Here is a 17,157-nt window from a genome sequence, read left to right as displayed (position 1 = left end):
TAAAAAATGAAGCCCACCTTGTGGGCTTCAGATGAGGATATGCCTCATCTGTGTTGAGCAGGAAACTTGGATAATAGATGTTTCTATTTAAGGTCACACTCTTATCCCTGTATTGTTACTTCCAAAGAAGCTGCGAAGACAACTGAAATGAACCTTCACTGCTCACAAGGCCAGGGCAAAGAGCTGCACAAAGCTGTTTAGCTAAAGTAGTTCCTTGCTTTTTTCCTTTCCTTTCATATGCAATGACATCTTGCCTTTTGAAGTACATGCCATTTTTTCTACATTATATTACCTGCGCTTCAGCATTTTCATTCTGATTTGTATAATTATTTTTTTCTTCTACAACACTCTTGATTTTCAAGCATATTTTTTTTCCCAGCCTTTCAAATGGGTTGTTTGGCCTCTGTATACATAATTTTCTTGATTTGTATTGAAGATTGTAGAAGAAAGCTGATAACCTCAGCATCGTGTTTGCAGTACAGTGCGTCATCATGTAACCAGACTAAATAGCAAGGCATTATTCACAAGGAGGTGAGGTTATATTTGCTGCTGCTAAGTTCTTAGCTGTTCAGTCTTAACGCTGGGTGCCTGGGTTTCTTTTTATGGAGTGCCTGTTTACTCTTGTGTATTTTTATAGAGTAAAAGGCTGGTGGGGAGAATGAGGGTGTTATGTGCAGTGATGTTATAAATAACATTGGCTCTCAGATTATTTGCATTATACCTACTTGCCAGAATGTGTAGCCTTAAATAAATAAATAAATAAAAAGTCTTATTTAAGAAAAGAAAAGAAAGAAAAACAAACAAGAGAAACAACCACACGCACACAAAACAAAACCGCAGCACAATGGCATGGATGAGAGATCTAAAGGAAATGCTGGGGAATATATTTCTTGGGGAGTATTCCCTACCTAGTTAATAACCCAGACAGAAGATTGCTTACTCCTCCCACAGCCTCAGATCAAACAGAATATTAAAGCCTTAAAGATGCTGGCGTAAGGAAGAAGGAGGGTTACTCAGCACCCATCATGCTCAACTGACAGGCAAATGGGGAGCACGCTGGGAGCAGAGCCACTCTCCTGACGGCGAGATGGTGACTCCAGGGTGGATGTGATGAAATGCAGCTGTGATGGAGAAGGGGAGGCAGACACATAGGGCTTGCTGTTCTTCTCCTTTCGCTCCATGTGCTGTGTACTTTGGGGTAAATAAACAAAAAGTGCTTACATCTGAGCAACATTTCAATCGCCGTGGTGGTATTTGGTTAAATAATCAGACATTCAACAATGCTGCAAACTTCTGAACAAAGGAGGTGTGCAGGTCAGGGATCTGGGGGAGAGTATTGCCGTTCCTCCTGCCAACCGTGTGTGTGCTCACATGGGACAAAGCCGCCGAGGTCCCAGCCCTGCTGCTGCAAGCGAGGAGGCAGAGCAGAGCAAGTCAGGGAAGGACTGAGTCCCCAGGAAGCAGAGCTTTTGTTGTGAGGGCTGTCTGACAGACTTCGGAGTGTGGCTATGCATATGTTTTTTTTTTCAGTGCTGAAATCTCATTGGGAAAGTATAATAACACCACTGCGTCCTTGTAATTTTATGGCATTTTTTATTATGGCTATCATTTACAATAACCTTGCTGTCATGTTGGCCTCTAGTCTGGCTTCAGTAGTTTCCGACTCTCCCTCCAAGATGATGGAAGTGAAGTTGGACCATTTCATACGTGCTAAGTCTTCTTTTCTCCTCTCCTTCCTTCTTCCCAAATGGTGGTTGTGTCAGTGGGATTCTTCTGGCTTGTTCTTTCCCTGCGCCCATCCTCAGAGGCACACAGTATCTGGGTTTCCTTTCCTCAGAGTAAGGCTAAATACAACTCCTTGACAGAGCAGCCTCTTCAGTGCAGCAGATACCATGGAAGACAGCGTCCTGCTCATTTTTCCCATTCTTCATGCACTCCTGATTCCCATCCTCTATCAAAAACTGAAATTCCTGCATGGCAGCCATTTGTTGCTTAGCTACTGGGCCTGGCCAGTGCTCTTGAAGATGGCAATACAACACCTGGAGGGCTGTAAGGCAAGAGGAGTCCTTGAAGGACTTCTAGAAGAGCGGGACACATTCGGGATCCCAGAAATAATGCAAAAACAGCAGTGGCCCTGCACGGGTGCGTGGTAAGTCTGGGAAGGAGAGCAGGGCACTACTGGCACTAGCAGGGCCCTGGGAGAAGAAATGCTTCGGCGAATGGCTGTGACGAGTGCTCCAGCAGCAAACCTCTGCTAGACTGATTGGTCCCATATGCCAGGGGACTTTGATTTGTGGCTGGGTTTAGCAGTGATCTGAGGTTTGTGTCTCTTCAATAAATTCTGCTGAAAACAGAGCTTCGCCTGTGAACCAGCTACAGGCATAGTTAGCTAATTCAGTGATGTGTTTAAGTAACACATTGCATCTGGAGCTGGCAACCAGCTTGAAATCCTCATTTAGAAACAATAGTAAAGCACCAGAGAGATTATGGCACGATGTAGTCCACCAGCGTGTATTTTACAATGCGAGCTGACGTCTCAGTGATCTCCTAGAATAGAGACTGTGCTGGAGGAGCTGTGAGTAATTGCAAACCAAATGCTGCGAGCGGCCGCTCTGTGACAAAGCTCCGGACAAAGGATTTCAGCAGCTACGATGCTGTGGAGTCAGAGGCAGGATGCTGTTATGGCTGCAAGCTGGGGAGCAGAGGAAAAGCAGAGGGTTAGCCTAATCTCCTATAGTAGAAGGAGACTGAAGTTTGGATTTGGACATCTGCAAAATGACGGAGATTCTTGTTGTTAACCCATTTGTTACTGGAGGGCTGGAGCAGTAAAGTAACAAAATCTGTAGGGGAAACAATTACTTGGTCTGTTCAGAAGCAGTACAGACTATGAATACTTTCAAAGAACTGTAAAGTTGTCTGGAAAACAGGCAGGACAGCGGCAGAGAGAGAATGAATAGAAGAGGGGAATAACGCAGGTGAGACTGGCTGGGAGGGAGAGTGGGAGCAGTCCTGCAGGATCCAGAGGAGCTGAGTATGGGAGATAGTGGGGGCACTTGCTCCAATTACAGCCATGATCAAAACCCAATTGTGATATTAGGTTGCTTATCATTCAGGAAAACTGAGATATTGAATAACTGGGAGGGTACCACAGAGCTTTTTGTGTAAAGCCAGTGCCGGAGGTCTCAGCTAGAGCACAGCGTTCAATGGTGGCCTCCCCTTCTCAAAAATGACGGAGCTGAAAGAAGGGCATTAGGAAAAGGGTGACAAGAGTATTCAAGAGCTTGGGAAAACTCCCAACTGAAGAGAGGCCAGACCTTTTACCTCAGAAGATCCAGAAGAATGGAAATTGTATGGGCTGGAGGATACTAAATATGTTGGAGAGAAGCGGTCAGGAACATCCCCTATTCTCTTACTATGGCACAGGCCCACAGGGACACTGTATGAAACTTAACAGCTGTTCAGAAAGATACTACCTGGGGCTAATCGGGGAGGTGATCCTAACATTTGAAAATCCATGTCATAAATTCAACTGTAATAAGGTTTTAAGAGGGGGAGAGGATGGGCTACGGCAGCAGTCCTTACAAAAGCCTAACTCCTGACAAAAGTGCATCTTCAGAGGGGCTGTTGCTTAGTTACTTCATGCTCCAGTTTTTAAACTGTTACTTGAATTTTACCTGATTCATCCTTCTGAAATCCTGTTTACATTCTATAAGAGAAGTTAATAATTCAGTGTACTGTGCTCATTTATCCAAAATAAAAAAAAAAGAAAAGAAGCCTTTGATAGAGATGTCTAGTGCTTGTGCTATTACAGTGCCATTCAGCTACTGTGCAACTTCCACATTTCAAATCTCGTTTCTAATGTGCGGTATTTCATGATTCTAATTCATGTGCTTTGGAAAAAAAAGCTGTGCGTTTCATTGCTTAATGAGCTGGCCTAAAGCCACTCGCTTAGGTATTATATGAAACAAATGTGCGTGTGGGGGGGTGTTCGTATGAATTTATAGAGAAACATCACAGGGTGTTGTTCAGTAGGATGCAAAAAGAACAAGGCTCATTTTTTTTTGATGGCTTTCATGACGTCCTTCTTTCAGAGGCCTACCTAGATGGCTCTTTCCCCAGTGGGTCGTAGCTCCCATCATAGTGTCAGAAAGATGATTGTTGCTATGAGAAATGGTTCATCTAAGAACTGTTCCTCATCCTTTTTCCTTTCCCTTCCCAAATATTCGGCCACTGCTCCGGGTCCATACACTCCCTGTGCCATGGCAGTGCACGAGTTAAGTCTTCCTAGGGGCATGATGCAGCTCTGAAGTGACGTGGCTGTTGCTGAAACTTGCTGGAGAGCATAGAAGCTAATGCAAGGCCTTAGGTATTTTGGCACTCCTTGGAACACAGATACTAATCTAAACATCCATGTGCCCTTTGTATCGATCTGAAGTATATGGAGACATCGAACAGCTGATCTCTGGAAAGATCTGTCACACAAAGCCTTCCCTCTGCTCAGCTTGCTCTAAACAGCCCTCGCAAAATTAGATATATATTTTTAAATAAGGCAAACAGAAATCCTGCAGCCTGATTCTTCCCCCTGACAGAAAGATTTTTCCTTTTTTTCTTTTTCTTTTTTTTTTTTTCTTTTTCCTTTATTTGTAAAGAAACATGAATAAATTAATTAGATTTTTAAAAAATGCAAATATTGTTAAGGACTTTCTCAGGCTTGTGAAGAGAGAAGTGTTTATTTTAGAATGGTGTATTTTTTTCCAGATAGAGATCAATTACTAAATTATTCATTTCTCCCCTTTCTCCATTTTATTGCAGGTCTCATTCCTAGGTGGCTGTGATGATTAATGGGATGTGCTGGGTTAATACCTTGTGTTTGGGTACTCACATGATAGAAGCAGCTTTGTGCTAAGCTTTTAGTGGGGGTGCAAGATTGGAAGATATTTTGAAGGCGGCCAATTGGCCATGGCACTTCCACTTCTCTCAATTTAGCCATAAATCAATTGTGAATGATTTTCCCACAGTAATTTTTCATACGGTTTGAACTTGCGTAATGAACATCCCTGTCCCGGAGTGAAACTGTGATTTTTCTAGATCTTGTTGAAGACATGATCAAGATTTATGAAGGGTGACAATGTAAATCCATTACATTTTCCTTTCCCTCTTTTGTTTGCCTCTCCACCTCTTCTCTTCACCTGGCTCCTTCCTTCCTTCCTTCCTTCCTTCCTTCCTTCCTTCCTTCCTTCCTTCCTTCCTTCCTTCCTTCCTTCCTTCCTTCCTTCCTTCCTTCCTTCCTTCCTTCCTTCCTTCCTTCCTCCCTCCCTCCCTCCCTCCCTCCCTCCCTCCCTCTCTCCTTTCCTCTCTCTCCATCTTTACCATTGACTTAAGTGAAGCTGCCCATGCTGAGTAACCTCTCTGTCTGCTGGTGGTGCCCTTTGCACCACCACAGCAAGCCCACTTGACAATTACATTGGAATACAGCATTTATGTATTGGGTAATATTCTGCAACATTGTGTTTCTGTCTTGCTTGGTCGGTAGATGTAATGCTGAATTACAGCTTATTTGACCTAGGGCAGAGGACTTTTCCTTGACCAGGTCCAGCTAGGTCTTCAGAAATGTTTGTCAAGTCACGTGTTAATAAGCACCTTTGTTTTTTATCCAGTAATAAATACACACACAAGCAAAACCATTTTGTTTGTAGTCTGCCTGAAATTAAGTTGCAGACCGCATCTGGCCGTTGGTCCAGGAATTCCTTGTTCCTGTATTACAGTGTCTGATAGTAGTTGAAAGAGAGATTTTTTCGGAAATCATTTTGCAAGTGACTCTGGAGAGACAATGAATGTAAATTCTTGCAGACTTACAAAGACTGCAGTCGGAATATTGAGTGAAACTCAAAGAGCAACATAGCGGTTCTTCTTCACATCACAGGCTTCAGAGAGTTAGTATTCAAAAGAATGTGGGAAATTGGGTCATTTTTGTACAGTAGAGAAAAGATCTGAGGTTACCAACTCTCTTGCTGTAACGATGCAGGAACTCTAAGTCTGGATTAGCAGGAAACCTGAGCAGGATTTTTCTCTGCATTTAACATGAAAATTGAATAAATTTTATTTAACTCAAGGAATGAAATTCTGCCACCACTGAAATCGATGTCAAAATTTCCATTGGCTTTTTTTGGGGAATATGATGTCACCCTACCAACGTAAAAACAAAGTGGACTCTTTAGGTCTTAAAGCCAGTTATTTCTGTCAGAATGTACTTGTAAGATTTTTTTGGAATATCTTGTTTTTAGATTAGCAGTTCACTTTTCTCACTCGGAATTATTTTTTCTGCCTTTTAAAAATGGCTAAAATTTACCTTTCAGTAATTAATGCCTAGAATGACACCTTCAAAGAACTGAGGGTCACACAGAGGTGGAGTTAATTAGCATCAAGTAAATACGTACTCACTATCTTTCCTGCATGGGGTTTGAATTTTTATTCCTCTTCCCTTCCCCTTCTATTTTTGGTGAATAATACAAGTGGGAGTTGTTGTAAGGATTTTATAGTCCCCGAATAGTTTTCAGAGTTTATGGGATAGTATTTTATAACTACACTCTGTAAGCAGTGGTGTCTTTCGGAACGGCCATGAAATGTTATAGTGGAGATTTCAAAAAGACAAGGTCTTGGCATAGGTTTCTGCAGGGAGAAAACATGACTTAGGGCTGGTTTGGAGCTTGTTGCATGCCAGGGATGGCCCCATGGGCACCTTGGATTGTAGACTTATGGGTCTATGTCAGCAGGTAGGAATCAGTGGAAGTAAGAGTGGCCTGCAACAGGCCACCGTGAGTGAAAGGCCAGGTTGCCCATGCCCTGACTGCAGCAGTAGAAAGTAGTGGATATCTCAGTGGGCTTCTGTTCATGTCTTGTCCTTACATTTCCCCAGACCTGGGAACTTCCAGAGGGTACTGGAATAGTAGAGAAAAAAATAATGAAAAAGCAACATCTTGTAACTTTCTCCATGACAGAACTCTGAAGAAAGTCCTTCTTTATCCTGTTTTTCACAGAACCTGGGTCTCAGTAGCCACACTGTTAGAAATTGGTGTAAGCTGCAGACAATTCAGCTGGCACTATTTACATGGAGCATGTAAATAGTCAGTACATGAGTGATGTGCAAGAAAATCAGACTGGGAAGATGCTAAAGGAAAATCAGGGGGTTAAAGAGGCTGTAAGATAGCATGATGCATGGCTTTCACTGCATTTTATTCTTAATTATTCTTGCTGCTACTTTGCCCTTCCAGCATCTCAACATGCAAGGCAGACCTACTTTATCCGGTGTGAACGGCTACTAAGTTGGATGTTCATTTCTTCTCTTTATATATCTGTTTCTTCTAACAGCCCCAGGCCAACATTTTGTTAGTGTAGAATTTGCCCAGGAAAATAAAGTAAGCTTTGGCAAGGAAAAAAAAAATCTAACAGTATAATAGCTGTGTAAGTTTAAAGGCATAAATTGATGGTTCACATAAAGATTATAAGACATTTTGGTTGCAGGCTGTTAACCATGCTGCCAGTACATTACAGAAGTCTAGCTTGCAGTTGTCAGCATTTCAGAGTTTTCCCCACTAATTCATTACTTTGTTCTCATCTGGAAGATGTAGCATGCAACTACAGCTTCCTGCATTATCATTTTTCGTATGCTTCAAAATTGTAACCAAAAATGTTTTGTTACCCCAAAATACCTGAGACTCCATTCCTTCGGCTGAACGCCGACACCAATTATAAAATTACTTGGATGTTCAGTGGGCTGACAAAGCAAAAGCTACATCCAGATTTAAAGGCCTGATGAGAAGTCACGCTGCAAAATATAATGCTTTGAAAAATACAGGCACCTCTTTTCCTATGCATGAAACCAAACATAAAACAAAGTATTGCTGTGTTTGTCATACGAAAAGATGGACTTTTCTGTATTATCTCGTAAAACATATTTTTCCTGTTCCTAAGAGGAGCAGATTAAGACATTTGAACACCTCAGCTAGACTTCTTAGAGGTTGGCTGGAAGTTACCGAACATATGGTGTTTTGGGTAAACAGAGAGCCACTAAGAAGATATTTGAAATCTTTTGGAATATATAAGCCAATCAGATCCCCACTGGGATCTGACACTATTGCATGGGGCTCAGAGCATGTAACTAGTGCTTAACCAGACCTAAAAAGGGAAGCGAGCAGCCTGAGCTAATTCTCTGGGTTCCCCCTGCAGTCAATGAGTTAAGGAGGTAAATTCATTGCACTTAATTTAGACGTCTGTGCAGGAATTAAATAAATCTTCAGCTGCCTGTGTCCTCACTGATTAAAACAGGAGTTGGCTGGTTAGTTTAGAAAGCATGCCCTAACCTGGAAATAAAGTCAGCCAGGTGAGTCCCATCCCAAATACATTACTTCCCTGCAATGGGGTCTAGGCGGAGCTGTTGTCAAATAAGCTCCTATTTGTGTCAAGCTACAGTTGTTACCTGCTGCAAGTTGCATGGAGCCTGCTGTCTGCAGCACAGAAACAATGTTCAGGGCGAGGGATGTCCAAAACAGAGGACAGGGAATGGGTTCTGGGGTTTGTTTTTCAGGGAGCCAAGGGGCGGCAGCGTCTGAAAACTGTTGGGAAACCCAGCCCATGGGGCTGGAGCTGGCAGCTAGCACTGAGCCTAGCAGCAAGGCTGCTTGCTGGAGAGGCTGGAGCAGATGAGTTTAGCACACCCTGTTCCAGATGGAGGTTCATGGGCTGTCTGTTTTGCTCTGTTGAAGAAAAAAAAGAAAACGATGAAGGAAATACCCAGTGTTTGCGCTTTCCTTTCTGTTTAGCCACTGCCACTAAGGCAAGAGCTTGGAGGGACTGGGATTTCACTGGAGGGGTACAAAGGGAGGCTGCTGATGCGTGTTATAGGGCAGTGCTGGCAGCAGGGACCGGTGCTGTTCCTATTAAAGCAGCACTCTCATCGACTTCAGTGGCAGCTGATTTAGGCCTATATTGAAGCTTGCTGTTACCAGAAATTGAGACAACAGCAGTGGATGTTGTGTTTGGATGTGGTGTGTTTTCAGGACAAACAGAAATAAGCAATATTTAGCATACCTTGATTTCCCCTCCTTCCACCCCTTTAAAACTAGCTGTTTCTATCAGCAAGCTGCATGCAGGAGTCCTACAGATACTGGGATAAATGCTTGCAGGTTTTAAAGCCCTCCCTTAGCAGTAGGCTTGCAGTAGAAGTTCCTATTTGAAGCAGTTGTTCCCCACTGCATCTAGAAAAGGCACAAAACCAATATGTCAGATGAAACTAGTTTTTTAGCCCCTCTTTCTGATATCATAGACTGGTCTTAGAGGTCTGTAACATCATATAATGATAAAAGAAAGGCGACCTTGTTGCTTTCCCTTCCCTCCAGCTTAGCAGATGCTGGGATATCTTCGCGCAAACGCGGTGAGTTCACCTGCTTGCAGGACGTGCCACGGCTCGGGTGCAAGGGGATGTTCTGAAATGGGCTGGCACTGATAGCAAAAGTCATCTAATTTCTACAACTAAGGTGAAGGTCTGCAGTGTATGCATAGCATGCTTATCTACAGTCTTGATGGATGATGTTTTCCTCCTGGACAATTGCTTGAAAAGTATTGTACTTCTGGAAAGTGCTTCTCTAGGGAACAGTTATGTTTAGCTCACCAGAAATGTGATGGATCATCAAAAATCTCATAGTACTCCATTCTAACTTTTTCAAATGCACCGTGCTTTCTCCTTTGTCACCAAACCCATCCCTTAACCTGAAAGGAAGATAAGATGCTAAATTCACAAGGACTTTATGGTCTTCAGAATTTGATGCATATCAGCTCTTTGGGGAAGTTTTATGAGAGAGAAAGAATCTGGAGAACAAAATAGCTGATATGCCACAGATTATGAAGACTGTCTAAAAAGTCTTTCCATTATATATATATATAATGTAAGATTATATTTATATATAATTTATATAATATATATATATTTATATAATATATATATATATATTTATATAATATATATATATATAATTTATATATAATGTAAGATTATATTTTTCTCTTTATTTATCACTGTCTCTGAAAACACAACAATCAGATCAGCACTAAAAGTTTTTTATGTCATTTATTTGGCAAGCTAACACGCTGCCTAATTTCTTGTTTCTTTCTGGGATGACTGAGAAAATGGCAAAAAGCCATCCTCAGAAGCAGCTGATCTTGGCCAATATGTTAGACCCTCTCAGTTGGACTCTAGACTAGAATACGGCAGAGATTACTTTTGTGTTGCTAATGGATGATTTCTTAGTCATAGCTCATAGACAGATTTATTTCTGGCCTGTCTAGAATATTTGACATTGTGGATAACGCATTGCAGCTGATATGCCTTGAAGATCTTGTAAAGATGGAAGCAAATGATATGGATTCAGTCCAGCTTCAGTGACTGAACCTTAGTGCATAGCTGCAACTCTTCCCCTAGTATTCTTTGTAAAAAAACAAAAACAAACATAAAATAAAATAAAATAAAAACTACAAATGCTATCCTCTGTCCTGCCTTGGTACAACTACTGTGAGGGAAACTAACTGTACCGTAGCATGTATAGGCATCTTTGCACCTGACAAAGAAAATACGGGACTCCTGACAATTCCCATGGCTAAGCTGAAAAAATACTCAGCTAAAAGAAAATCAGGCTAAAACCAGACTCTGGCAAAATAAAAGGAATGGAGAGGAAAAGCTAATGTTTCCAAGATGAGACAATACATAACATCATCAGTTGCCCATGAAACTATTTCAAATATCTTTAATGTCATGAAAGATGTAGTTTCCCTTTTCCCTTTTCCTCCTTAGATCATGGACAATCAAGTAGCAGTTACTCCCAAAATGTTCCCTCCCTCCTCTTTGCAGATTTTCTGCAGACAGATAATATCTTGATAGTGTTCAGACCTATCTTCAGCTCAGGTCGTGTTCTGTTATGAATTGAAAATCTGGTCTCTAGGATGTCAAACTACTTGTTTAAGTTCTCTGCATAAAAGTTGGCCATCAATAATATGCTTTGATCACTCTTTTGTTTTCTGTAAAAAATGGGATTAGGTTGTTAATCAAGCTTTATAAGGCTTAGGTGAAGAAACTGTCATTCTTTTTATATAATAACCTACAATAGCATCAAGTGTTCACCCGCTGGGAGAAATGAAAATGGAAGCATAATATTCAGATGTCCAGCTCTCAGTTTCATAATTGTCTTTTAGAGATCAAGCTCATGATAAATCATCCTGAAACTGCTTTGAATAATCCACCTGTCCTTAACAATAATTCCCCTAGTAAAAGGCCAAAGTTGTCCTTAGCCAAGGAACTGCAAAGAGGCTTGTGAAGCTGGAAGATGGGCTGGTGTGCACATTTCTGGGGCAGCTTTACCCAATGGATCGCTAGTTTTCTGTTCTCTCATAGCATCTCAGACAGTGCTATACTCCAAAGAACTTTGTGTTACCTGTTGCTTAAGTGCATTTTACATGGTAGATCAAAAGATCATGTAAAGGTGTAGTTGTAGCTTATAATGATTATTTATTACTGCTGTCACTCATATTGCATATTTCCCTGCCATTCTGTTTCCTTGCCATACCCCATCAAAGCATAACAGATTCAAATAAGCAAACATTTTAAATACATTTGGATGATTTAAAAAGCTGTATGATTACATTCTGAATCTTAAATTAACACCCTTGAGTGAGATGAATTGAGGTTCTTATCTTTTTTTCTCTCTTTCCTGTCTCTCTTCCTAACCCTCCTCCCCCCCACTGAAACATGCCCTATAGTTAAGTGTTGGGTCCAGTATAAAAAGGCAAATGTTGAAGAGTGAAAAGAACCCACTAAACTACTAATGTTAATTTCAGACTGTAATGGAACAAAAGCACACAAGGGATTTTTCAAAAATGTGTTATTTTTGTGAATTAGCTTATTTTTTTCCCCTCATCATGGTTTCACTGTAAACAAACAAGCTATTAAATAGGTGACTAAAATGAGATGTCTCTCACAAAGCCATGTAGGATTTCTGTTCCTTGTATGTATCTCTCTTGTACGATATTTGCCCTACATTGGTCCTCTTGTTGCAACACGCATTTCCTAGGAGCAGTGCGTGAAGTTTCCTTCCTCTTGTGAAAAACTAAGCATATTTTCGTTAATCTTGAGTTATTAACTGGTGATATATAAGGAACAATTTCTATTACCACTGAATCCTAGAAGAGATCCATTGTGGAAAGCTGTTCAAAGCCCAGGGTGAACTTTTCAAAGGCATGTGCTTTTAGAGGGAGCTGGAATCCTATCATCCCATGATGTGTCTTTGAAACTCTCCCCAATGTGCCTAAGACCATGTGTGTGACTGTGTGCCTAATTTGTGAGTAGTCGTAATGATCATACAGTAATAGGCATGCAACTGAGCCTACGTTTTGTTCCTAACTCCAAGTGCCTTTAGCTGAATTTTCAAAGAGGCTGAATTCTTACATCTGCTACTACTTCAGTGGAGCTGTAGGTGCTCTGGGACTGAAAATCAAGTTAGTGACATACTGAAAAATTAAAGTGGAGGTACATATGAGTCAATCACATATCTACTGTTCGTTCGTAAGTCAGACTTACGAACCAAATCTTTCTGAGTTTAATGGAGACTACTGACATAGTCTTTCAGGAAGACTTTTAAATTTGAGAACTTGCTTTTTCTCTCCTTATCACCCAAACTTCAGCCTTACCTAATTAGTATTTTCATTCACCGGTCATTACTCACATTTTATTTATTGGCTTAGTCATCTGGTAGGTCCAGAGCTTGGTGGATGTTCCGTTTTCTTTCTTCATACTGAATGTTTATTTGCAACACTTCTGATCTTGGTTTCAGATGGTCTGTAGGCTAAGCCATAGTTACATCCTCTAGGCTGATATTCACTTTTAATATGTAGAAAAAAAAATAAAAATGAATAAAGCTTGATATTCAGCCTGAGTCTGCAAAAAGTGTTCTTTCCACTAATGTTTTTCGTATTTTGTGACTATTAATACATGTTCACTCTTATGCACATTAGTCATTCCATTAACCTGTTGGAAATACTGGTATGTACAGTTAAATGGGTATCTTCATGTTTGCAGGTAAAAGCACTTTCTTTGATTTTTTTTTTCTCCAGTTCTAACTTTTATAAATCATGTTACACTTCAAAAATATCATGATGTTGGCTGAAAAAAAAAAGGGACTCTAAAACAAAATGTGCATTCTTTTTATTTGTCTTCTGTTTTTTGATCTTCTATCTTCAGCTTAGTGATGTTTTCAAAACTCCCCTTTTCAATAATGAAGGCTAAGAGCATCTGGGTTTTTATTTTAAAGCAAAAAAATGAAACCTTTACAGATACCTATGGTTGAAGGAATGAGACTTTTAGAAAAATACCAAGTCAAAATACACAAAATAACAGTACAAGTTAGAGGTAGAGGAGCCTTAGACAGAGAGCAAACTAAAAGCATAAAAGAATAACTTTTTAGCAGTTCAATGCTTAGAGTCACTGAAATAAAGACCCTTGAAACTGTGTGAGTCTTTAAAACAATGCAATTTCAGGAGTCTCTCAACCCTGCAGTGCTTAATTTAGACCCACTATCAAACAGATCTGAACTTCTCTTGAACAAGAACTGAATGTCTGGATTCATACAAGCACTAAAGGATTATTGATGAGTAGGTGGAGGAATTTTGTCTTGTTTGGTTATATATGTTGGCATTTTTCACTGCAATAGCTGTACCCGTTTGCAATGCTGTCTGCAACCACCTCAGTCGAGGATGAATTTTCCTGCCCTGCATTTGCCTTTGATTCTCGTAGAGTACCCATGAACTGTGAAGAAAACAGCACTGCTTAAGCATAGTCTATTCAAGTATATTCAAAATATGTTATTTTTAGCATTATTGTTAATATGAAATGTTCCACCAACCAGCTGGAATTATGCAAATCCTAACACATGCGTTCCTCACTAATCTGCACTCTTGGATGTACTCTTTACATTCATTTCATTTTATGAATGTCTTTCCAGCATACTTCCCTACAATAGGAGATTGAAAAGCCTGCAATTTTCTTCTTGCCTGATTCTCCCATTGGGTTTTGTTCATATTCAAAAAATAAATTGATGTCTATTTTTTTTTTACTCCAGATTGAGGAGAAAATCTACCTGCCAGCAGAGATGAGTGGGAAGAAAAAGGAAGGTCCTTGAACTACAAAAAGTGCATTCTTCAGGCAGTCCTTTGGTGACTCCCTGTTTGTAGTAGAGGTAATTAGGGCAGGCTTGGAAGGACCCCTGAAGGTCTGAGAAATTTTTCAGTAACTTGCTCTCAAGCCAGATGCTTGTAAGCTCCGTCACCTTCACTCATATCACCAAAATATCATATGTTTCAAGACAATTCATGGATGAAATGAGAAGAAAGAATTGCTGGCTTTGCAATGTTACCCACACTGGTCTGCTTGTGGATCGAGAGAACATAGACATGGCCTTTGTCATTGTCCTCGTCACACCAGTGTTCTTGCCATGGAGATAATGCACAACCTCTCTTACTCTCTTCTCCTTCCTGCTAACGGCAACTGGCATGTAAAAGGAAGCTTATATGTGTGTCCCGGTCCTCATGTATTTTTGCTTCCCCGTTGATTTATGGGAGCAGGCTTTCAGTTCCTTCTGGGGTTTTATAGCCATGGGTGTACGATGGGGTTCTGTGTGTTCACACTCCGCTTGCTGCCAGAACAGCTCAGATTTTCTTGCCCTCTAGCGTTTTCAGTGGGGAGTAGGAGGATTTGTCCGAGAGGTGAACAGCCTAGTTCCATGCTTTGAATTCCTGTGGTTAAATGACATTCTAAATCTTTGTTTTATTCTCACCTTGCACCTTGTCTGTTTTAAAGCTTTCTTAGAAAACTCATTCAATTTTAAAAACTTATTTACACCTCTAGTTCACCTTGTCTCCCTATAAAGGTCTTTTCAAACCTGGTAACTTCAATAATTTGTTGTGTCTCTTCATTTTTGCTGAACTTGTTATTTCCAAATTGAATTGGTACAAGCTTTATTTGCTGCTGCTGTTTTATTTTTCTGCAATGGAAGATAAAACACACAGCATGATAGGATTTTTCAGGCTTTTTCTGACTAAAATATTAAAACAGCTCTGATTGCTGCTAGTCAAAAACTGGCGACACATTTCACATTTAGCCTCCAGGGGCAGAAGTGATCACCCCTGCCTGTACTTATACCCTGCTCAACACCTTTAGGTCTTCCCCATGAAATCCGGTGGATGATGGGATTTTTCACTGCAAGAATCTAGCCTTGCCTCAGGCTTCCTCTTTCCTTAAGAAAGAAGGGACATTCAGACTTGTTAACACTGTGCACAAGAGGTTGCTCACTTCTCCTGCAAATCCAGACTTGCAGACCTGGCAAGTTAGTTACACAGTCATCGGTGTTGAACTACAGGTACAAGGGCTGTCAGGGGTGTATAACTTTATTGTTTCAGTCAGTCCTGCCTCCTAACTACTAGAGTTTCTGCTATTTTTTTTCAATCCACCTTTAACCCGAATCTGGTCTATGTTTCTTAACACTGTTTTCTTGAACAAATTGAGCCTCCATTGAGCTACTGCTAGAAGAAGTCAAAAGGAAAGGGAAAATCATGCTGTTCCTAGCTCAAACTTTTTGAAAATGTCCCTAAAATTAACCTCTGTTTTGCTAATTTAATATTTATCAGTTGTTTGTAAACGTCAGGTGTCAGCAGCTTAGTTTTGGCTCATTCACGTGATACCGTTCATTTGAATCTTACTGATAAGTTGTATCTTGACCAGAGCACATTTGAATGCTGATATTCTGGCATTGGACCTATTTCCTCTGGTGTCATGGTTAACCATAACTGTTAACCCCATATGCTAATAATATTATACCATGATTGTTTTACAACCACAGCTAATTTTTCCTATTCATTCCTTGTACCAATGAGTTTGCCTGATTCATTTGATATGGTTTCTGGCTTCATAATGTTTTGACAGAGTTGCAAAATGTTCTTGTTTAGAATTATTGCAGCCCATGTGACCTCTGTTCCCTACAGGGTATCTCCCATTATAAGCGATGCTGTTCAGAATAACTTTCAGACTTGCCTAAAACAAGAGTTCAACTAATTACACTCTGAATTTGAACTCGTGGATCGTATAAAACAAAAACATTAATTTTAGACTGCAGAAATTTAAGCATTCAGAACACATTGAAATGAATGAGAAAATAAGAATTTACATTTTGAAGAACACATGCTTCAGGTTAGATAGTTTTCTTAAACAGCTCTTCCTCCCGTAGGTCAGTCTTGTGCTTTGGATGCCTTCATCAAGTTCAGTAGGAAAGAAACAATCATTCATCTATATCCAAATAAAGACTGTATCTTACTACACACTCACTGACTTGAGGGTGTTGAGACACTGGCACAGGCAGAAGCTGTGGATGCCCCATCCCTGGAGGTGTTCAAGGCCAGGCTGGGTGAGGCTTTGGGCAACCTGGGCTGGTGGGAGGTGTCCCTGCCCATGGCAGGGGTGGTGGTGGTGGAACAAGATGTTCTTTGAGGGTCTCTTCCTACCCAAATCATCCTGTGATTCTGTAATCCTGCTATTGTGTTCAGTTTTGGGCCCCTTGCTACAAGAAGGACATCAAGGTGCTTGAGCGAGTCCAGAGAAGGGCGACGAAGCTGGTGAGGGGCCTGGAGAACAAGTCCTACGAGGAGCGGCTGAGGGAGCTGGGCTTGTTCAGCCTGGAGAAAAGGAGGCTCAGGGGCGACCTTATTGCTCTCTACAGGTACTTTAAAGGAGCTGTAGCGAGGTGGGGGTTGGTCTGTTCTCCCACGTGCCTGGTGACAGAACGAGGGAAAATGGGCTTAAGTTGTGCCAGGGGAGTTTTAGGTTGGATCTTAGGAAGAGCTTATTTAACGAAAGGGTTGTTAGACATTGGAACGGGCTGCCCAGGGAAGTGGTGGAGTCACCATCCCTGGAAGTCTTTAAAAGACGTTTAGATGTAAAGCTTAGTGATATGATTTAGTGGGGACTGTTAGTGTTAGGTCAGAGGTTGGACCTGATGATCTTGAAGTCTCTTCCAACCTAGAAATTCTGTGATTCTGTAATAGCTGGTACAGTGGTGTCCAGATCAT

The 17,157-nt window shown here is 40.9% G+C and overlaps 1 protein-coding gene and 1 long non-coding RNA gene across 13 annotated transcripts in view; both read left to right on the top strand.

Moving 5' to 3' along the window:
• RBMS3 (RNA binding motif single stranded interacting protein 3) overlaps positions 1 to 17,157 on the top strand; it is a 695,185-nt gene that overhangs the window by 43,294 nt on the left and 634,734 nt on the right. The window lies entirely within an intron of this gene.
• On the top strand, positions 7,983 to 15,176 carry LOC119716094 (uncharacterized). The gene is made up of 3 exons (XR_005263782.2): positions 7,983 to 8,380; positions 9,396 to 9,430; positions 14,160 to 15,176. It is a non-coding gene; the product is annotated as an uncharacterized lncRNA (long non-coding RNA).

The sequence above is a fragment of the Anas platyrhynchos genome, chromosome 2, assembly GCF_047663525.1.
Source record: "Anas platyrhynchos isolate ZD024472 breed Pekin duck chromosome 2, IASCAAS_PekinDuck_T2T, whole genome shotgun sequence".
Classification (NCBI taxonomy): Eukaryota; Metazoa; Chordata; class Aves; order Anseriformes; family Anatidae; genus Anas; species Anas platyrhynchos.
The sequence above is the reverse complement of the archived record's forward strand: the minus strand, read 5'-3'. Positions and strand labels throughout refer to the sequence as shown.